The following is a 24,876-nucleotide window of genomic DNA, read 5'->3' as shown; positions in this document are numbered from 1 at the left end:
ATTTATAGGCTCATTCTAGTTACAACAAATGAGAAAAAATGATGCAACTTATGTTTCTTTGGGTCGGGCTTACTTCACTTAATATAATTTTTTCCAAGTCTTTCCATGTCCTTACCAATGGGGCAATATCATTCTTTCTGATGGAAGCATAGAATTCCTTTGTGTATATGTACCACAGTTTCTTGATCCATTCATTAACTGAGGGAGTCTTTTTACGCATCCCAAGCTAGTCTGAAACTTATGATCCTCTTGCCTCCATCTCCTGAATGTTGGGATTATAAATGAGTATCACCAAATGAAAATTTAACACAAAAAAAAATAGTATTTGAGGGCTGGGAATGTGGCTTAGCAGTAGAGTGCCTGCTTAGCATGCACAAAGCCCTGGGTTCAGTTCCTCAGCAGCACATAAACAGAAAAAGCTGGTAGTGGCACTGTGACTCAAGAGGTAGAGTGCTAGCCTTGAGCAAAAAGAAGCCAGGTACAGTGCTCTGGCCCTGAGTCCAAGCCCCAGGACTGGCAAAAAAAAAAAAAAATAGTGTTTGAAAAATCACTGGAATTGCTCAACAGGAGATTGTCAATGGTAGAAAAATATAATGAATTGAAGATAAATCAATAAAAATTATCCAATCTACGGAAGAGAAAAATATTTGTTAAAATTAGCAAAGCCTCAAATGTGTGTGTGATATTACCAAACGATCTATCTATATGATATTATAATCTCCAAAGAAGAAGAGGAAAAGATTTAGGAAGAATATTTGAAAAACAATGGCCCAAATTTATAACTTTATTCCAAGTTATACATTAACAAATCCAAAAGTCCAACAAGTCCTTGCCATATGAATTATTTTATAAGCTGGGTACTGGTGGCTCATACCTATAATCCTAGCTCCTTAGGGAGATCTGAAGATCAAGGCAAAGTCAGCCTAGTCAGGAAAGTCAATGAGACTTTTATGTCCAATTAAACACCAAAAAAAGCAGGAAATAGAGCTGTGGCTCAAGCAGTAGAACACTAGCCTGAGCACAAAAGCTCAGAGATAGCATCAAGGCCCTGGGTTCAAGCCCCATGACTGCCACAAAGAAAAAACAATTCTCATATAACACATGGTATTTCTATACATTACATTTTTATCACTTTTTGTTTTAGATTATCTTTTCATGCATGCTAGTGTAGCAAACAGCTATGGATGACAGAGATAGCATCTCCCTCTGAGGCAGAGGGCAGATTTGTTTCATGATCATTTTAATAAAACAGATGTCTCCTTCTTGGCTTCAGTTGTAGAGTTTTGCTATCAGTTCTCTTTAAAATATTGGCCATTCCTCAGCTGTACTTCAAACTGAGCATCCTTCTAGGCCTCTCCATGTTATACCAATGGTTTTCAGAGGCAGAAAAACAAATGTAAATAAGAAGCTCATGCAGCCCACAGCGCTGTGAATAATAACATCCTTGTCTGTAGATCAGTATTACAAACTTCTTCACCAACATCTATTAAACATGGTAGCCTAATCTGTTAGGGCACAATACAGGAAAATCATACACTCTTCACAGTTCTCATTCACATAAATTAATCTCAAAGGACAATAAGAACACTTGGACTCATCCTAAACCTAAATTCTAAATACCAAAAACAAGGAAATAAATCTTAATAAAAAGTTGCAGCATTAACACTGATCCTAGCCAGGGGCCAGTGACTCATGCTTGTGATCTTAGCAACTCAGGAGGCTTGGTTCAAATTTAGGTAGAGCAGCAAAGTCTGTGAGACTCTTATCTCCATTTAATCACCAAAAAGCTAGAAGTAGAGCTGTGGCTCAAGTGATAGAGTGTTAGTCTTGAGCAAAAATGCACAAGAACAATTCCTATTTCCTGAGTTCCAGCCCCAGAGCTAGCACCAAAAACAAACAACACACACACACACACACAAACACACACACACACACACACACACACACAAATTGATGCAGAGGGAATCACCAATTTGAGTCAATAAGAAACAATGGAGGCTAGAAGACAATAGAAAACTGCCTTTAAATTGTAGAAATAAAAGGAATTTCAATGTACAATTCTTTATCTATCAAAAATGACCTTCAAAAATGAAATAGAAATCATGACATTTCCAATGAAGAAAAACTAATAAAGTAACAACAGACGTGATACACAAGAAGTGATATATTTTTCTAATTGGAAGGGGAATAGTGTACCACAGACAAATTTGGCTCTTTAGAAATAAAAGAAGAACAGCAGAAATGACAAAAGAGATAAATATAGATGATTATTTTCTCTCTTAAGGTCTCTTCAGAAAGTAAATCTTTTTTGTCACGCAGTGTTGGGGGTTTGCTCAGAGCATGGCACTTGCTAGGAAAAGCTACACTACTGAGGCAAGTTTTCAGCTCAAAGTATATTTTACAAACCTCCATAATGACATTTTAATGAACATAGATGTTAGACACATGTTATCTATCATAAATGGCCTGAGCCATAAAGAGAGCTTAGGGTTATAAGTTGCCTACATTAGACATAAAGTGAAATAACATTAACTATAGCAGACTTAGAACTATTGGGGATATATATTATAATCCATAAAACAAACATTGAAGTATGATACAAAGATCAAATTAAAGTCCTTGTGCAACTAAGTTAAAAGAAGATAGGAAGTGGGCGTGGCTAAGGAACACAAAACAGAGGGGACAGCCATTAATAAAATGTTAGTCTTAGACCCAATCATTTCTAAGACAGACAAGAAAAGGACCATTGAGGTCCTCCACCAATACTGAAACCAGACAACTGTATTTGATTTGGGGCCCCTGGGTACTGTATATACGATTATCTGAATTAGGGAAGGAAAGGAGAACATCAAAATGGTGAGACAAAGGATAAAGGGCAATCCAATGCAACAGTGATACTTACAAGACAATATGTTAGAAATTAACTGTACAACTGGGGGATAGCTGGGAGGGAGGGAAAGTGGGTGAAAAATGAGGGAGGAGGTAATAAGTATGACAAGAAATGTACTCACTACCTTACATATGTAACTGTAACCACACTGTACATCACCTTGACAATAAAATTAAATTAAAAATGACAAGACTTCGACAACCAGAAAGGAATTTAAATATTTTATTTGATTAGACAAAAAAGATGTAATACATAAAATTATATGCATATAAACAGTATATATTTATAACAGTATAAAATCATAATAAGTTTTATGCTGCTGTTGTTTTTCCTAAAGAGCAGGCAAAGTGAAATCAGATCCATGAAGGTGAATGGAAATAGAAATTTTAGTAGAATAACAAACACTATAAAATTATTGTTATGGAAGAACTTGCTTATATTTTAATTGGATGAGAGCAAGGTCAAATCATAATCATATTTACATTTGGCTGAGCATATTTTAAGTGTTCCAATGGTTTCTTTAACTATATAAAAATGTATCTTGCTGTCAGGGATTAATGGAGGAGTGTCAGGTGGGCTGCTGGGTGGCGTTGAACCCGAGCACCGAGCCAGCACCTCTAATGCCGACAGGCATCGTAAGCTGCTTGTCCCTTCAGGAACGTGGGGAGGTGGCCACAGGGCACAGCCACGGAGTCCCCACGGAGTCCCACTGCCCAAGGGGTGCCCCCTAAGCAGCTGGACTCGCCCTTGCTCTTCTGCTTGCCATCCCATGAAACCTTCCTGTCTGCAACTCTTCTCTTCGCCTCCCCCACCGCGGGGGCCCCTATACACAAGATGTACAAATGTAAACTTGTTGATTTTATTAAAATTCTTTTAATTCTTAAAAAAAGTATCATAATCTAGAAATTATCATCTTTGCAAGTATAAGAATTAGAATGATAATTTTAGACAATAACTTTAAAATGTATGATAGGGTTTATAAATGTTGAAACTCATTTTGAGGTTATTCAAATAAAAGAACTTGAAGACTGCTGTCAGGAAGAAGCTTATGACAGCTAAGCCATGAAACTTACAGCTCCATTGTTGAAAGGTATGACAGGAAGAGAAAAAATATATCTTCCACTTTGAACTGTGCAAAGAATGTGTAACTGCCAGCCATGTCCTGATTTCTCCATCTCTGACACTGTTGGTCCTGTGCAAGAAAATGTGGGTTAGACAAATGCAGTGGGTAGGGCTCTCTTTTCCCTTCTGACCAAGCAATCTTCTGCAAATTGATTCCTTTCGCTCTACCAGGAGGTTGAGGCATTCCTATCCCTTACTATGATGTGTGTAGGACCCTGAATAATAAAATTCTTTGTCTTTTACCTGGGAGAATATCTTCAACCAGCATCCATGAAACTAGCACACTCGCCTTCTATATACAGCATAAAGTCAACAATCCTAGTACCACAGAATTCACCAGAAAGAAAAGGTGTAGCACTTACATAAAAGAAGAAACGTCCTGCTTACATCGAAAGCAATTTACTAACATCACAGCTTCAGAGTGGCCCTGCTTCCATGACCCAGGTGAGAATACACTCTGGGCAAAGAAAATCTAGAGGATTAGCCAGGAGTAATGCAGAGTTGGAATACATGGTTAAACATCCTTAGGAAAAACTTTGACCTCACGTTCTATAACTCCCCCCACCCAAATACTACAGCCTTTTCTTCCAGATAAGGGGAAGAATGTAATTGTTCATTTGGCTACATAAATGATATAACACAAAACTTAGTTCCTCTTGTTGTGTGACCAAATATACATAGAAAGTTTTCTATGAAGAAAACAAACAAAAAACAAGATACACAGGAAGAAAATCTCTGGCAGGTATGAGACCACAACAGGTGTTAGTCCTCAATGAACAAGATGAATCTTATTTTGGGTAAAGGAACATATGACCCAAAGTTCCTTTCTAGATATTCTCATAAAGTCAGAACACATTTACTAGCTCCATTTACACTAGTGTAATAATTAAAGACTGAGATTGAGAGTAAATCTGTACCTCATGGCTTCTCCTTCTTGCTCTTTCACATCATGGCAGATTCCTGACCATGAAATGTTACTAACCTAATATAGGAAAGGCAGTATCATTTTGGACAATGTAGCTCAGAGGCATGAGATTCAAGTGGTATGTGAATGCTAAATTTTGTTTCTTCTCTTTCTCCACTTTCTAAACTCAATCTAAGAACTATAATTGCTACATAGCCATTTTTTTCTCTTAAACTAGCTCAAGTAATTTCTGCCTGGTAACACCTCCTTGGTCTGCCTCACATGGAACAAGTAGCCAGTCACAGACAGAGCACCTTCCAAATTCCATTGCACTGGTATTCTCCAGAGGATTGGTTAATATCAGGCTACCTCTGAAAGCTGCATACTCAGCCTCAGCCTTTCTCATCAGCAGCCCAAAGAACCTCTCAAAAGTAGCAGGGAAACTGTCTTTCCTGTCTATATCTAGTGCAATCTCAGAGCTCCCTCATCCTCCTGTGTTTGTCTAACTACTTCTGAGTCTCCAAAAAGGAATTACTGGTCTACATTGCTTTACATTCCTATATCCATACTTCTCAATCATTTTACTATGGAATCCCAGGTAAAGCTCCCTATCTTCCTGGAAAGTAAACTATACAGAGATTACCCAATCTTTAGTTTGTTTATCACATTTCTGTTTCTGTTATACAAAAGCACTAACATGGGGGCTGGATATGTGGCTTAGTGGTAGAGTACTTACCTTGCATGCATGAAGCCCTAGGTTCGAATCCTGAACACCACATAAACAGAAAAAGCCAGAAGTAGCACTGTGGCTCAAGTGTTAGAGTGCTAGCCTTGAGCAAAAAGAAGCCAGGGACAGTCTTGGGCCCTGAGTTGAAGCCCCAGGACTAGCAAAACAAAAGCACTAACATCTCACATCTATCAAGAAAAATAAAGAGTGTACAACATGTTTTAACATAGCTTATTCCCTTTCTAAACTTCAACACGAATTCTGTGTGGGTGTCACGGCTTACCAATTTTCTATCTCTAATTCCCTCCTCTTCTGAAAAATTGAAGTCCTCTGTTTACTTTAAATGGTGACTTTATCAACACACACAAGCTAATGCAGTTCCTTTAATTTAGGCTATTTGAAGCAGCACACAAGGTTCCCAGGAGGAAAGAAAGTACATTTTGCTCCCTCAAAACTCAGCTTCCATTCACAGGCAATCAAGGCTAAATTATTTTAAACCTGCATATACTTGAAACTACATCTATCAGAATGTATTAGGCCAGCAATAAGGTCCTTAAGCCTCATCTATAATTTTACTAGATCTGCCTATTCACCTAACAACAACCAAGCTTCCTTCCAATCACCTACTGCTTTCTATGACATATTTTCTAGTCCACTTCATCACCATACACACCTATCACATGCTTTTTTATTTTTCTTTTTACCCCTGTGTGGTGTGGCATTACTATAAATAGACCCTATGACATTAGTCTGATTCATGTCCTCTATTTCCAGACCGTAACCATCTGTAGTTCCTCTATGAGTTCAATGTCACATGCCTTTCCTGTTTCACCTTGAAATACCATGCTAAGGGGAAAGACCAAGAACTTTATTATGGACCCACCTCTAGAATCAGTACCCAGTGTGGGTTGAGGGACACTAGACAACTCATTTAACTCTTTAAGTCTCTATTCCTTCATCCATAAAATGGGATTCATAATACTTACCTTATTATGTTGTCAAAGAAAACAAATGAGATAATTTATGAAAAACACCTGGCTCTGCACCTGGTGATATAAAAGGGAAAAGGATGAGTCTTTTGAAATTCAATTCTCCAGATGTGGTTTTATAACTCATGACTAATAGAGAATTTGTTTAAAACCCCTAGAGGCACTTTCCCAGATGCTGTATGATTCATTTCTGAAAACAGCCTACAACTAATCAAAAACTTTTTTTTAATTCACTGAAATGTAGGGTCCTAACTACACAAGTAACAGGGGTGTCTCTGTGCCCTACCCTATCTCCATGTCCTAGCTTTTCTGTCATTTCATTGGATAGCAGCATGTCCCCAGCTATCTTCCCCCAGGTTACTTCAGAAAATGACAATTCAAAACTCAAAGTGCTCCTAATACATTCTTCTCTACATTGCCTTCAAACAAAATTTGTGTTCATGCTACCCTCTCAAGAGTGAGTGGATCTTGCCCAAACCACAAAATGCAAATAAAAGTATAGCTAGAAACTATCAGTTTGATCTGTTTTAGAATTAGAAATGTTTCCCTTTAATTTGGTTTTGTGGTTCCAGCTAGGGTTGTCTAAAACAAGGGACAGATAATGTTTTCAATTCTCATAAGAAATCTAAAAATGACTTGCTACTTTTCAGTAACTAGGGTTTGAACCAAGGGCTATCATCTTTAGTACTTGGTGAAGCAAATGACTATGTACAACAGGTGGACAGTAGATCTTAACTTATTTTGTCTCTCAACAATACAAGTTACGTTTTCTATTTGGTCAGCTGTTGATCAAATGCTGTAAAAGTGCAGAGGTCACATACCAAATTTAATTTGCTTTCACAAGAAAGTTCATATAAGCACAACTGTAATGAGGCAAAAATTTTAGTACACTTAGTAGAAATATATTGATGGTAAATATAGGTTAAACTTGTTCTATGGGATTAACTATATATTTGTGAGAAACATATTGAAGAAACAAATATAAAAAGGTAAACTCAACATTGACCTTCCTACTTTTAAAACAATTTTTCTAATGACACAGAAAATTGAAAAGAAAATGAAAAATATCTACAATCTATTCAAAATTATTTCATTATTCATTAGTATTTTAATATTTCTCATGTCATTATTTTCTGCTTTTGAATTATTTGTGATAACTATTTAATTTCATATCCAGTTTTCTTCCAATATATCACTAAAATCTGAACAGTTTCTACTAAGAACACACTGAAATGTAATTACCATAATCCATAATATTAAATGTATGTACATAATTTATTTTAAACATTCTCAGAATAATATCAATATTTTACTTTGCATATGAAAGCTTTGTGCACTCAAACTTATCTAAATTTCTAATTATTCTCTAGTATACAGTTAGAAATGTTAAATTACTCTGTCTAAATGCTCTAACATTTTACCATTGTCGATATCATAATATCACGGTTGCAAGTATAAGTTATTAACGTCCAATATACTGGATGGAATCCTGAAGTCACCAAAAGTATGAGATTTATATACTTAGACATGTCAGCTAACCTGTCTGTAGCTCTATTTCTTAATTGATAAAGCAAAGATAATATGTCACAAGGTGCAATCTCAGGAAGATAAAGTGATATATTATTTATACAGCATAGTATCACAATCTTGAATTTACTGTGTTAAATTAGCCAAAAGCTAGTTAGTTAGATGTTATTGGTATAATGTATTGAAGTTCCAGTTTTCCCATTATTAGTCTTGAGGAAAAAAAAAAAACATTTTCTAGGATTATTTCAAAGCAAAAAAAAAATGAATTAATAAATTGAAAACACACAGATGAGTATGGTGGTACATATCTATAATCACAGACCTGGAAATAAAGAAGCAAGAAAGTCACAAGTTCAAGACTAGTCTGAACTACATAAGATTCTATCTCAAACAAAAAAATGAGAGGATAAAATAAAATAGGGTCTGTGACCACTCGGTATCACTGCTGCCATTGCTAGAGATTTGTTTTCCCAGTCTTCTCAAATGATAAGCACTCCACTACTTAAAATAAATATTATCATAAATCACATTCTAGAGAGAGTGTAGATATTTCTTTATAGCTAACATTAAAAGACAATATGCTTTATCTACTAAGTATAATAACAAAACAGAAGAATACTAGACATCTTAGAGATTGTCTCATTTAACTTACCAGTGTGCTCAGGGTACTTAGGATAATAAGATCTTTTGACTTTAGGAAGGAATTATCTGAGAGTTCACCCTACTTTACTCAACTCTTTCATGGTGTTTGATCATCTTCCTGAAAGAAAAATGAAATAGACTCCTTTCTTAAATTCAAGCCCAATGAATCATATATTTTAAAAAGCCAGAGACTTCTTTCAAGTTTATTCTTCCTATTTCCTGTGTGGCACTAACTTATAAAGCAGGGGTCTTACTCATATTCCCAAGCCACCAACCTAGCTCCCATGTATGGCTGCCCCCTTGGGATCAATCAGTAAATGACATTCATCATTGCCCTATTATTCAGTTGACTAAGTGAGATAGAATAAATTATCTTTCATGGCTAGACGTCAGAACATTTTAGAAGCATGAGCTTGTATCTCACCCCTCAACATTGTGCTCCTGCCTTTACCTCCCTGGCTCACTCACTCAGCTTTGCAAAAATCTGGAACATGATATGTTATTACATGGAAAAAATGTTAGAGTGGCAGAAAGGAAAGGTAAAAGATCTTTTCCTGGCTTCCACGTTTTTAAAACTTAGGTCCTCATAGCATCGATCACACACCTGAAGGAACCCAATGAGTAAGGGCAAGGCTTCTTCCTTTCATGTAATTCTCAGTTGATGAAAACATTCACTAAACAAGTCAGAGAAAAAACAAGTAGCATAAAAGAACACGGTGTTCCAGGGAGGGCTTCACATCTGCTTTACAGGCTAGTTTGAATGAAGGATGGTTATTGGATCCCGCCCAAGGAAAAGAGGACATACTGAGGGAGGAATGAGGAAACAAGAAAACTTTGTGGATGATGGATATGTTATCTTGATGGTGTTCACATATGTAAGCAAACATCAAATTGTGCCTTTAAAAATATGTAATTTATTGCTTGTCAATAATATATCAACCTCACTGATCAGAAACATAAAAACAGAGAAGTAAACAGAGAGAGAGGCACACAGAGATAGAGAAAGAAGTAGTGTGCACAAATTTCCAAGTAAATCCCCAAGGTGGACCAAAAGAACAAACGGCTGCTGGTGCCCATTGTCAGACATGGCTTTGTCAGCCAGTGAGCTGTTACCACCACCCTAACCAGCCCTCCTGGTAGTTGAGAAGACACCTTGTAAGCACTCTATATCTAGAAGTGATGAAAATGCACAAACAGAGCAACCTAACATTTCAGAGTTAGGTGAGTAACAATAAAAAGTTATTTTTCCACCCCAGTATGTGGACCACTCCCCAGATGATAGGGAAAATCCTGTGTAGATTGATGATGGTGGAGAATTGAAACTGTCTCTACTCTAATTCCTACTCTTTCTCCAGTCAAACTCTCTGAAACACCAAACACAATCGAGGAATTGGGGTTTAAATAAAAACTGATTAAATATATGTGAAGAAAATATCATTTCTTTTTTCTTTATTGTGAAAGTGAAGTACAAAGGGGTTACAGTTACATATGTAAGGCAGTACGTACATTTCTTATCCAACTTGTTACCTCCTCCCTCATTATCCCCCTACCTCTCCTCTCCCCATTTCCCTTTCCTCCCCATAAGTTGTACAGTTGGTTTACACCAAAGGGTTTTGTAAGTATTACTGTTACAATGCTTTCTCTTTTTATCATTTGTCTCTTGATTTTGGTATTCCCATTCCCTTCCCAAGTTCCAATACACAAATATACAGTATCCAGGGTATTAAGATCAGTTACAGTGATAGCAGGGTTAAAAACCAAGGGAAGGGAATATGAGATTTAAAAAAGGGTACTGTTTCACATGGCATGTTGAAAATAACTACAATGATATACCACTTGTTTCCATAACTTGGAGTTCATTTTGCTTAGCATCATCTTATGTGTTCATATGGGCATAGCTATTGAGCTACTGTGATCTTCTGCTAGGTCTATCCTAGACAAGTAGTAATTAGTCCCTATGAGGGAAACGATAAAGTCCATGTTTCTTTGAGTCTGGCTCACTTCACTTAATATAATTTTTTCCAAGTCCTTCCATTTCCTTATGAATGGGGCAGTGTCATTCTTTCTGATAAAGGCAAAGAATTCCATTGTGTATATGTACCACATTTTCTTGATCCACTAATCTACTGAGGGGCATCTGGGTTGGTTTCATATTTTAGCAATGACAGATTGTGCTGCCATGAACATAGTTGTGCTGGTGGCTTTAGTGTGGTCTTGCTTGTAATCTTCTGAGTAAATGCTCAAAAGTGAGGCTGCTGGTCATAGGGGAGCTCTCTGTTTAGCCTTCTGAGGAACCTCCACACTGCTTTCCAGGGTGGTTGAACAAGTTTACATTCCCACCAACAATGTAGTAGGGTTCACTTTTGGTCACATTCTCTCCAGCCTTTATTGTTATTAATTTTCCTGATAATGGGCATTCTTAATGGAGTGAGGTGGAATCTCAATGTTGCTTTGACTTGCATTTCTTTTATAGCCAGTGATGTAGAGCACTTCTTCATGTGTCTCTTGCCCATTCTCATTTTCTCTTCAGAGAAATCTCTTTTTAGCTCTGTAGCCCATTTGTTGAGGGGGCTGTTGATTCTTCGAGGATTCGTTTGGAGGAGTTTAATTTTTTGAGTTCTATGTAAATTTTAGACATGAGGCCTTTGTCTGTTATATGGCTGGTTAAGATCTTCTCCCAATCTGTGTGGGCTTTCTATTTATCTTGCAAGCTATGTCCTTTTCCATGTAGAAGCTCTGAAGTTTGATGTAGTCCCATTTGTCCAATCTTTCTTTGATTCGTTGAGTTTCTGGGCCTTTATTAAAAAATATCATTTCTTATTTATCTCAATTATAAATTACGTGATTCAGTGTTGAGACACAGTTCCTACATTGACAAAGCAATATTCTCATTTAGTTGCATATAAACAAGAATCTAAGTTTAACAGGGGTAGATAATAAGATCATGTTTTAGGCATATTATGTAGTTTGAAATCTGGTACATAAATGTGTGTATATACTTGCAGAATGTATGAATGGATGGGTGGGTGGGTAGATGGATGGATTTAAGTCCTAAACTGAAGTACACAGTAACTCATTTGTAGTCACCCAAATGAATAAATGAAAACTGCAGTATAAGTAGTTACAGAATTAATACAGTAAAGAGATAGTAATAAGAGCTGGAGCTGCCATTGATTATGTTATTGGACCATAAAGAAGTTGAGGGGGGTCCTGAAGGCTAAGGAGCATAGATTCTGTAAAAAAAAAAAAAAAAAAAAAAAAAAAAAAAAAAAAAAAAAAAAGGAGGAAGGGGAAAGGTTAGTGGAGAAGTCAGAGCACAGAAAGGACAAACAGAAGTAATTTTGATGCTGATATGAAGCCCTTCCCCCTGAACTCTTTTCTAAATACAGTATTTGTCATAGAACCTGCCAACAACATATGATAAATGTGGGAATAGATGGGAGGAGAAGGAGAGGGGAAAATAGATAAGGAAGAAATATATTTTTAAAGAGAACTGGAAATCTTGAGATAATGTAGTCTTCACTTAAACTTCAGTTTTCATTTAAGAGAGGTTATTGGCTTTTTTCTAATAGGAGATGAGATACTTAGGAAAGATTTTTATAATGTCTGGAATTGTGCTTAATCAGTCTTCAATGATTGCTTTCAAAATCCCCGGAATACCTACTATATGTGACTTACTTGACAAACAGTTTGCAGACTTAGAAAGAGCTCTCCAGTCCATACCATTCTTTTGATTCATGCAGTACAATTACAGGGCATGTTTATCAGTTTCTTATAGGATGTTATCTCATTTATTCCTCCTTGAAAAAGAGACCTCTGGAGTAGCACTGTTATCTGTAGTTCTAAATACATGGAAAGGAAGACTCGGGGATATATTCATTTGCTTTAATTCACCAGCCAGTAAAAATAGAAAGAAAATAGAAAAATCTATACCTACACTTGGTCCTTCCAGAATACCGTGCTGTCTTGTGGTTGTCATTTCCAGACATTTTATAAAATGAAGGAGGACACAGAAAATACCTCAACACTCTCCAGCTACGAAAGGGAAGGTATAGAGATATGGTAACACAGTCAAGGATTTCACACAACACATCACTACTGGTGTGTGTAAGTTTAAAAAGCAAAACTTTTGATTTTACTGGGAGACAAAAAGGTTTTCTCTGTTCAGCTATTTCATATTCATTACATATACTTGAAAGACCTTTTCTATATCTATCTTATCTATCTCCATCAAAGTCTCCATACTTTTTTAAAGCTTTCTCCCTGGAGCCAGAATGCTAGAGAGAATTTTTTATGGAAAAAATAATTAAGCTTTCTAACAAAGCAAATCCCCCAAAGTAATCTATCATAAAAAGAAACTCTATCCCAACTTTTTTTTCCTACCTAAAAGTACTAATTTAATTTTACAGTAGAAGAGCTTTAGGGATCCCAAGAGCTGAATCTGAAGAGGAGGCCAACCTATTTGATCCTCAGATTCACAATCTACTTACACAGTTTGTTTCATACTGAGAATTGTTTTGCTCTTTGCCAAGTGTGTTCCTTAAATGTCTCAGATAATAAATATTAAGCCTCTTGGAGTGGGCAAGTTTGTTTTATAGATCGGTTTCATATTCTTTCTCCTGGTTAATGAAAGATGGGGTGATTTTTCCACTGCAGGATTCAGGTGTGATGTCTGTGATTCAAAACTTTCTAAACACAAGTATTTCTAAGCTGCATATGCCTCTCTGTTCCCATTTTCCCATTCCTTTTGCTCACCATCTTCATACTGACACAGCAACCATGTTTACCTCAAATAGTTGAGAGATGAAAATGTTAATTTGAGAGACTGTATTGCCCAGGAAAAAATAAAAAGATTTTTTCAAACAGTGCTGATATTTTGACATCTTTTGCCATTAGGCAGAACTGCACATTCTCAAAGATAGGTGATCTGTTTGAAAGACTTGTTTATTCATCTGATACCTAATTTGTTAAAGGAGATTTTAATTGAATAATGAGACAAATTTCAGATAAGCCAGGGCAGGGAATGCTGAATTTGGGGAGCAATCTGCCGAGGGAGAGATTCTGGCAGGTCTATTTTGATGTTGTCATGGTACAGCTTTCTGGATACAGTCCATCACAAGTAAAACCATCGTTCATAGTGTCCAGTAACTCACATGACAATCAAGCCATACCTCACCCTCACCCTCTTCTTCATTACCGGGCTTTTCCATCAGTTTTTTTTCTTTCTTTTTTAAATCAGTTTTTATTTCTATTTTTTAAATTATCTTTAAGAAATTTAAAAATGACTTTCAATTCAACATGAGTCCAATGTGTCTTGATCAAGATCATCCTTCCATAATTCTCCCCCATCTTTCTCAATCCCATTCAACCCCCCAATTTATCTGGTTCCATTTCCACATATGCACATTGAATATTTTTACTGTATTTTCCTATCCATCCTCTTTTCATTTGTCTTCCCACACTCCCCTTGACCTCATCTCACCTCCAACAACACAGCTCTCAGCTTCCTGGTATTGCTTTTGTTAAACTGTAAGCATCCTTCCCTGTATATTCCATACTTTAGTTAATTATATATGTGACTCTGTTAATGACTTTTTTCATCCATTATTTGCCTAGTTTTGTAAATGTAATTTTTTTCTTTAGAGGAAAATTGCTTTAACTTTAATAATGGAGAAGTTGGTTAGCCTATAATGATTATGTCATCTATATTACAATCATAGAAATAGTTTCCTGAGTACTAAGAAGACTGTTAGTGAATTGGGAGGTAATTGAAGCACTGGACACTTTGGAACAGAGAATAAGTTTTAAAAGGCTACTGAGAGGAAAAAGTGCCCATCCTCTAGATTTGTAAATGGAAAAAAACAGAAACATTACTAAGCAGAAAAAATCAATTTACTAATTGAAAGTAAAAGGGTATGCCTACTGAAACAATATTATATATCAGCCATTCAAAGTTCCTAGGAATTCTCATAGACTGACTCTGTGTTTGACATACAAGATGGTCAGCCCTCTTAGAGATGAACAAGTTTAGCAGACAGAGAGTTCCAAAATTATGTGACTTGTCAAAACAAAACTTTAGTCAAAAAACTCAAATACACACAAAATGTTTCTTTCATTGTATCTCTCTAATTCAATTTTGTGTGACTCACAAGTATGTAATTTTTTTAATCAAGCTGTGGTGCCTTAGGCATTTCTAGTCCACTGTACAATTGTGCCTATCATTTCTCTTCTCACTCCAGGAGGGTGTTCCTTTTCTCTCAAGTCCTCTCAATCACGCCTGCTTTTCTCTACATGCTAGTGGCATGCTAGGTTACTCTCTAAGCACCTGTGATGCTGTGAAGCCCTCCACATGACTGAGGCAACCTTATCAAAGTAAAGGAATAAGGAGAGAGGGATTATAATAGAACATGGAGCTAGGAAAGCAAGTGGCAAGGAGAAACACAAACGTTTGGAGGACAGCTAATCAGGTTCAAAAGGCAAGCCAGGTACAAATCTCCTGTTCCTGATGTTGAATACTCTATAGGCTCCTCTAATGCCCCAACTTTCATTCTTCCTGAAGTAGTTACTTGGCTTTCTCCTACTATCTCCCCCATACCACGCCACTCAGACCTGCCATTAGAGGGGACCACTCAAATCTCTTCTTTGCAACCTTATAGACAGAAAGAAAAAAGCAAAGAAGAACATCAAACAAGTATTATTCCTAATAAAAGCAAAACTGCCTAGAAGTTGCAAATATTTCCATTAGCTTCTCTGCATGTTTGAAGTGACCTATCACACACTATGTCCTGGTGTCCATATTGTCCTTTCTGTCCTCAATAATGTCTGATAAAAAGATTATACTGTCAATCTGTATTTTTGATGCTATGAACTTATTATGAAACCTTATTACCATCTTAGTACCATTTTCATATTCCATTCACATTTTTAAAGATGGCCATATTTCCAAACACTTAAAGTTTTTATATTTATACAAAACTGAGAATTAACAACCACTAGTTGTTAATTATAAGGTCATATACAAATGCCAGCATCATTATTGAAATGTAGGGTTTGTCACAGAATTCTTTTCTAAATAACACAAAATAACAATTATACATGTATACATATCTTAATGATATTTAAATTGTAACTTGTTCCTTAACGTACTGGGAGAAAAAGATAAATTCATCTTAGGTAAGAAAAATAATTAAAATTCTTGCTTCATCCCCATTACTAGTATGTCTGATTTAGGAATCTCTATACCTGACATTCTAATTTAGCTACAATGAAGCAAAACCAGCATTGTGGTAATGGAATATTGATTGTACAGTGTACAAAGACAAGAACGTATGTTGGTGTACTTTTTACACATGCCTGATATTACAGCACAATATTCATGTCAATAATTTTCCACAAAACGAACCCTACTACCACTGGGCTTGATGGCAATTTAATTATCAGGTAGTCAATCCTTTGATGAAACACTGTATCTTGCATTAACCTAAAATGTAAGTTACCACACTGATCTTGGAAGACTTTGGTATAAAAAGCACAGTGATCACATTGAAAAAGTTTAGTGAAACACATTACTTTCTAATTTTTATTATTAAAATTTTTATTCTCATTATAAACATCTGAGAGGACTTTCTCACGGAGATTCTCATTTCATAGAAACTGTGTATTAACTCCATACATTCTGCATTTCAGCAGAGGGTAATATCATACAGTATTTTTATTGTGCCGGTTTGCCAGCTGCTTGCCAAATGACTTCAGTGTGGAAATTCTGGGTTATGGCACCCTGTCAGTATTTAAAAAGCTTCAATTGAAACATTTTTGGACTTCAAATGTTCATACTAGAGAGGGTTACAACTACCTACAAGGAGAGCTTTTAAAAAGTAGAATGCACCGGGCCACCGTGGCTCATGCTTGTAACCCTAGGCTCATGCTTATAATCCTAGTTACTCAGGAAGCTGGGATCTGAGGATCATGGTTCAAAGCAGCAAAAGTCTGTGAGATTCTTATTTCCAATTAACCACCAGAAAACTGGAACTGGTACTGTGGCTCAAGTGGTAGAGCTCTAGCCTTGAGCTGAAGATCTCAGGGACAGTGCCCAGGACCAGAGTTTAAGCCCCATGACCAACAAAAAAAAATGCATTGCATTCTGAATTAATTTTTAAGCAAGAAAGTCTAATAAGAGAATGTTGCCACAAAAGTTAGAAGACAGGGTATAGGCTCCTCTGTAAGGAAACTGAGGGAGGTACACTTGATTTAGAGGAACAAGAAGGGAGAGGGTGATGGTGGGCTCAGATGGCAATTGGTAGTAAGAAACCATAGCTCACAGTCTCTTTTCTATTCTTATTATCTTGAAGTAGTTGTACAAACAGGTTGCGATTCATCATAATATCCATTGTATGTACATATGTGAAAATGGAGCCAGGTGAATTGAGGGGATGTGTGGGGTTGGGAGAGATGAGGGAGAATGAGGAAAGGGGTGACACTGAACAAGGTGGATCACAGTTACTGACATAGGCTATTTTCTAAATCAGGCAGCAAGGAAGTAAGAGAAGAGACTGGAAAGAAATGACCGAGCCGAGTTAAAAGAGAAAGACTGTGCTGGTAGGCACCAAATCAAGTAAGTCATATGACTTGTGAAAGTTGAATATTGGAAAACAACCAAGAGCTTATCATTAGGAAAATATATGCACCTTCTGTGACATTTTTACTACGTAGTACTATGTATCTATTATATACAGAACACTGTAGAGTTAAATCTACATGTGCAAATACAGACTCCAAAAAACATAATGTTGAATAAAGAAAATTTTGTGAAACAATATATAGTGACTCACATATATATGCTCAGGAACCAACCTGTCTATTCACTGTGTGGGCAGTATCTATAAGCATTAAACATGCATGAATAGAAATGACATATACTGAATTCATGAGATTAGGAGTCTTTAGTAATAAACACTGAATAGATTAAAAAGAAACTTAATTTCCATAACATTCCCTTTCATTTAAAAAGGAATGGAGCCCAGCACTGGTGGCTCATGCCTGTAACCCTAGCTACTCAGGAGGCTGAGATCTGAGGATAATGTTTCCAAGCCAGTATGGGCAGGAAAGTCCATGAGACTCTTATCTCCAACAAACTACTCAAAAAGCCAGAAGTGGCACTTTGGCTCAAGTTGTAGAGCACTGGCATTGAGCAAAAGAAGCTGAAGGACAGTGCCCAAGTCCAGAGTTCAAGCCCCAGGATTGGCAAAAAAAAAAAAAATCCAAAGTAAATGGTATGGTGCTAAGAGGTCTCAGTTGTAGATGGTAAATGTGGCAATTTTGCTTTCTTGTCTAATTTTTATAGATGAGTAATATAATAAGTGTAAAACTTTTAGCAATAAACTGTTTCACTATTCATAAAAGTAATAAACTTGCAGCAAACAATAACACTCCATTATAATGTGCACACACATTCATCAAAGACACTTTTACAATGTTATTGTGGGCTGGGAATGTGGCTTACTGGTCGAGTGCTTGCCTAGCATGCACCAAGCCCTAGGTTCAATTCTTCAGCAGAAAAGGCCAGAAGTAGCACTGTGGCTCAAGAGATAGAATGCTAGCCTTGAGCAAAAAGAAGCCAGGGACAGTGCTCAGGCCCTGAGTCCAAGCCACAGGACTGGCCAAAAAGGAAAAAAAGAAAAGAAAAGAAAGAATGTTATGGTGCCTTTACACAAAATAACACAACTGGAACCAATCCAAGAGTCCATTTGTTATAGAAAGGATAAAAACATTGTAGTAATTCTACAGCTTTAGTAGTATATAATTTACATACCATTACATTCACCCAACTTGAAATGTGCAACTCAATAATTTTTTAGAAAATTTAATGAGTAGGACAACCATTACTGCAGTCTGGTTTCAGATCAATTTGTCATTACCCAATAAATTTTGTCATCTTCCCCCCACCTGACACCTTCATTAAGCTTAGCCTCAGGCAACCACCAATCTACTTTCTGTCTCCATAGATTTACCTAAATGTGATTCTTTTTCATAAAGTGAATTGTGGTATAGTCTTTTAAAATAAAAATTACAACGCCATTCAACAGCAGTGAATCTTATAGATTAAATATTAGATATAAGGAGTCAACTTCTAAAAAAGCATATGCTACATAATTCCATTTATGGAATTTCAACAATAGGCAAACATCAATTCTTGGGGATAAATATCAAAATAGGAGTTGTTAATCAAAAGTGTATTGACTTTGGGGGGAAGATAGAGAGATTTCTGTAGTTCTAGGAATATTCTGCATGTTGAACTTCATGCTATTTCTTAGGTATATAAATATGGGCAAATTAACCAATCAGTCTCTCTAAAATGTTTATATGATTCAGTAAAAAATTTCTAAGGACAATAAAGCCATGAATGTGTTATTTGCGTTATACTCTTGTTTATCTTTCAGGTTTGGTTCTGATATCTTGTTGCCATGTTGAATGTTCTGAAAAATGTTATTCAAATAATTTGCTATTCTACTAAAAAAAGAAAACCAGAAAAGCAAATCAGATTTCAGATTCATCTTCTTACCTATCTTCTTGCTTATATTTTTGAAATAATATTCCATGTGTATCTCCAAAGAAAAAGAAGTGGATGAATGAAGATTCAAAAAAATCACAAAAACAAAAAAGATGAGAACTAAAAAGACAAAACAAAACACCATATAGCCAGCACTGTTGTCAAACTTGTGATAGAGAGAAAGTAAGAGAGAAAAGGAAAAGGAGAGGGAAAGGGAGAGAGGGAACACAACAGAGAAAGCAAACAATGCAGAGAGAGAGCAAATGCTATTCAAGTACTCACATTTTTGCATAGCTTTGAAAAAGTTACCCATGTATTATATAAAAAGATAAAAACATGGAAAGAATTTTGTACTAGAAAGCAATATTTGCCATTTTCAAATGGTAACATACATTCTGCTTTGATTTTAAATGTCTAGCATCTGAATGTTTCAAATTTTCAAGTATTCAGCAATTAACACTGTGGGGAGGAGTAACATTTCCTGTTTCCTGGGCCCTACATCATGTGCTTTACCAATGAGTCAATTTTTATAAGGCATCAATACAAATACACTGCTAAACACTGCTTTACCACCACATAGTACAAGGCCATGGTCTCTAGGGCATTACAGTTATTTGAAACCATCTAGTCATTCCATATCACAACACTTTAGCATGGTTTTCCATTTATGGAGATTATGGAAAAGTACTGTTGAATGATGTAATATCCCTTGTAGCATCAGCCCCAAATCATTTCTTAATAATTCAATCATTTACAGAAGAAAACTGTGTCATCAATCCCCAATGCTGAATTCTCATCCTTTTCATCAGGAAATATTACCTCATTTCTCAAAGTTCTTTTCTTTCATATTCTATGCCTTTTCCCAGATTAACATCAAATTTAATTTTTGGCAATTAGTCTCTAATAATAATCTTTCTTCATATTTTCAAGGTTATAGCTATTAATCAACAATCATTCAGTTGTTAGGGAAATAATAATAATTCAACCTACATTTGAAAGGAGAAGCTAATTTATTAGTATCTAAGAATTGAGGTGTTAGTACTGATTTCAGACTTAGAAAATTCACTTCTCTGGTCTTCATCTCTGTGTTTTGACCTCAATTCATTTTCCAGAAACAACAAAAGACATGACTTCATAGGTTCCAAATCATTTCAATAACTTATAACCCAAGGGAAAATCTGATATCTCTCCTCTCTCTCTCTCTCTCTCTCTCTCTCTCTCTCTCTCTCTCTCTCTCTTTCTCTCTCTCTCTGTCTTTCTCTCGTTCCCTCTCTTTCTCTTCACTGTGGGCTGATGCATCTTCTGTTAGGGAGTGCTCATCAAGCACCTCTAGGATTACACGTATGCCTGAATGATTCACTGAGACTCATGAGAGGAGCCTGTGATTATTAAATGATCATTCTGGTCATCAATCCAGTTCTAGGACCACAAGAGTGACTCACACCACATTACTCCCCTAGGACTACATGGAGTTGAGGAAGAAATACTTTCCAAAAGAAAGCTTGCTGGTAATGAGAGAGGCAGAAATAAAAAGCAAGCCAGAACAACAGATGTCCACTATTGTCATTACACTTAGAAATTCATTCTTCCCATGTACTCGGGCAGTGGGTTTCTGGCAACAGAATATGTATTTCTGGTTTTCCCCATTATACTAGTGCAAAATATTAGTGTTGTGAACTTTCAAGGAAACTATAAGTCATTTGAAACATTCAAAAGCACAGACAACAAACCAAAATATTATTAACTTTATTGCTTCATGAGCTTGATTTTTTTTAGTTTCCTTAAGAAAAAGTCCTCTATACATCCTGAAACAGCGTATTTTAGCAAATGAAATGAGAGATGATAGTCAACATCATAAAAACAATGTTATTTCTTTGTGCTTTCAACTAGTATTAAGTTAAACAGATGCTTCTGGTACTCATTCCATCTCCCAACTTTGCTGTTGGTGAAACTAGGAGGGATGATGAAGCTGAAAGAGGTGCTGAGAATGTTTGTGCAGTATTTGGTGGCCAAACATGAAAGAGAAAAGGACTAGAAGGAAGTTAAATCAGTATTTCTATAACTATAAGCTTGAGTCTTTAATGCACATTTGAAGAAAAATATAAAAGCTGAAATTTATAGATTGAGCTGTTACCATAAAAATAACTGTAAACAAAATTATCAGAAAGTGGGAAATAGTAAAAATATTTGGAACACATATTTTTGGACAAAGGATTAATATCTTTAATATAATAAGAGCTTTTAAAAATCAATAAACAAGGGCAAATACACAATATAAAATTCTTTTTTTTCACATTTTTATTATCAAACTGATGTACAGAGAGGTTACAGTTTCATACGTTAGGCATTGGATACATTTCTTGTACTGTTTGTTACCTCGTCCCTCATTGCCCCTTCCCTCCTCCCCCTTTCCCTTTCCCCCCATGAGGTGTTCAGTTCACTTACACCAAACAGTTTTGCAAGTATTGCTTTTGTAGTTGTTTGTCTTTTTTTACCCAGTGTCCACAATATAAAATTTATAATGGCATGAGTGCACAAAATTCTGCAAGAAGTAAATGAAGAAATATAATCTGTAGAGGTGCAGAAATATTCAAATATACTTTCATTCAAAGAAATAAGAAACAAATACCATTTGATTTTTCCTATACTGGTAAATATTAAGTCAATAACATCCACAGCTACTAGATGACTAGATTGAAACAGACTTTCAGAGGATTCATTTGGAATTGTAAGCAATTGTGTTAGCTTTCCGTTGCTGAAAGAATATGTTGAAGAAAAGCAACTTAAAAGAGGAAGAGTTTTGGCCCACAGTTTCAGTCCGTGGTCAGCTTGTTCCATTTGCACTTAGGCAAAAATATCATGATAGGGAACAAATAGTGGAGAAGAGCTTTTCGCCTCATGGCAATAAGGACAGGGAGAAGGAGAAGGAGAAGGAGAGGGAGAAAGAGAGGGAAGGGAGAGGGAGAGGAAGAGGGAGAGGGAGAGATAACTCAATAAACTTTTCTTTTTTTAAAAAAATGTCTTTCATTATTGTCAAAGTGATGTACAGAGGGTTACAGTTTCATATGTAAGGCAGTGAATACATTTCTTTTTTTGTAATTTATTTATTAATTAAACAAAAATTTTTTGACAAGGTGTTGTGCAAAAAGGGTAGAGTTACATAGTAGGGCACTGCGTACATTTCTTGTGATATCTTACACCCTGTTTTTCTTTCCCTTCCCTAGGTCAGGTAGACATATATACAATACACAATGTACCAAGAACATACAGTAGCCACGTGGCCTACACCAAAGAAAATTCGCCTAGGGCTTTAAATGGAAAGTCGACATTAGACAATATGTCGACAGTAGTCTTATATGAATGTACATACATAGGTTTTGAGCTATTGTATTCCACTGAGAGGTCAATTATTGACCTTTATATGGTGAGTAGTTGTTTGGTTTTAGTTACATGATGTTGGGTCGCTGACCCAGTCCTGAGGGAAATACCATTTGACAAGCAGTTTTTGGTTCCACAGACCTGGTCTCTACTGTCTCTCCGTCACCCCATCTTAACAGTCATATATCAGGGAGATCATGCCCCTTTGTTTTCTGTGTTCTAGGCTTGTCTCGCTCAACATAATTTGTTCAAGTTCTGACCATTTCCCTTCGAATAACAATATTTCACCATTCCTAACCGCTATGTAGTATTCCATTGTGTATAGGTACCATATTTTTTGGATCCATTCATCCGTGCAGGGGCACCTGGGCATTTCCATATTTTGGCTATTGTGAATTGTGCAGCGATAAACATGGAAGTGCAAATGTCTTTTTGTTATCTTGGGACCTGCTGTTCAGGATAGATGCCTAGGAGTGGTATGGCTGGCTCATAGGGTTGGTCTATATTGAGCTTTTTGAGAAACCTCCATACTGTTCTCCAAAGTGGTTATACTAATTTGCACTCCCACCAACAATGGAGAAGGGTTCCGCTTTCCCGCACCCCCCTCCAGTATTTGTTGTTGCCTGAGTTCAGAGTATAGGCCATTCTAACTGGAGTGAGGTGGAGTCTCAGGGTTGTTTTTCTTTGCATTTCCTTTACTACCAGGAATGTTGAACATTTCCTCATATGTTTCTTTGCCATTTTTATCTCTTCTCTTGTCAAGTCTCTCTTTAGCTCCTTTGTCCATTTCCTAATTGGTTTACTGGGCTTGGAGGGGCTTAGTTTTTTGAGTTCTCTGTAGACGACAGATATTAGGCGTTTGTCTGTTGTTGTGCTGGTAAAGATCCTTTCCCATATGGTTGGCTGTCTTTCTATTTTGGTGGCTATGTCCTTATCTGTGCAGAAACTTTTTAATTTGTAGTAGTCCAATTTGTCGAGTCTTTCCCCTATCTGTTGTGCCCCAGGGACTATATTCAGGAAGTTCCTACCTGTGCGTATATAAGTTCTAGTGTATCTCCTATTCTGTCCTTCAGTAGTTTCAAGGATTCAGGTCTGATATTAAGGTCCTTAATCCATTTTGAGTTGATCGTGGTGCATGGTGATAGGCTAGGGTATCCTTTGAGTTTGCTGCATATGGCTGCCCAGTTCTCCCAGCACCAGTAGTTGAAGAGGCTATGTTTATTCCATTGTATGTCTTTAGCTCCTTTGTCGAATATCATCTGACTGTAAGAGTGCGGTTTTATTTCTGGATCTTTAATTCTAATCCATTGGTCTTCCAGTCTGTTTTTATACCAATACCAGGTTGTTTTTGTTATGATGGTCCTATAGTTGAGCTTGAAGTCTGGTATTGTGATACCTCCTGCACTGCTTTTTTGCCTAAAATTGCTTTGGCTATTCTAGGTCTATTGCTGTTCCATATGAATTTATGGATTGCTTTCTCTATTTCAGTAAAGAATGTAACTGGGATTTTGATAGGGATTGCATTGAATGTGTCTAACAATTTGGTCAATATGGCCATTATCACTATATTGATTCTACCTACCCATGAGCATGGGAGGTCTTTCCATCTCTTTGTGTCTTCTTTGATTTCCCTTATGATTTTTATAGTTCTCATTAAGTAGGTCCATCATGTCCTTGGTTAGGTTGATCCCTAGGTACTTTATTTTATTTTTTTTTTTTTTGGCTACTGTAAATGGAATCGTTTCCATAATTTCCTTTTCTGCTTGTACATTGCTGGTGTACAGAAAAGCTGCTGACTTTTGTGGATTGATTTTGTATCCTGCTATTTTGCCAAAGTGGTTTATTAGGTGTAGGAGTTTGGGGACTGAGTTTTTTGGGTCCATCAGATATAAGATCATGTCGTCTGCGAATAGGGATAGCTTGATTTCTTCCTTGCCGATGTGGATCCCTTTGATGTCCTCCTCTTGCCGTATTGCTATTGTTAGGGATTCCAGCACTATGTTGAAAAGAAGTGGGGAGAGTGGGCATCCTTGTCTTGTTCCTGAGTTTAGGGGGAATGATTTAAGTTTCTCTCCATTTAATATGATGTTAGCAGTTGGGCTGTTGTATATGGTTTTTATTGTTTTGAGGAATGTTCCATCTATTCCTGTT

This window comes from Perognathus longimembris, chromosome 9 (assembly GCF_023159225.1).
Source record: "Perognathus longimembris pacificus isolate PPM17 chromosome 9, ASM2315922v1, whole genome shotgun sequence".
Classification (NCBI taxonomy): Eukaryota; Metazoa; Chordata; class Mammalia; order Rodentia; family Heteromyidae; genus Perognathus; species Perognathus longimembris.
The sequence above is the reverse complement of the archived record's forward strand: the minus strand, read 5'-3'. Positions refer to the sequence as shown.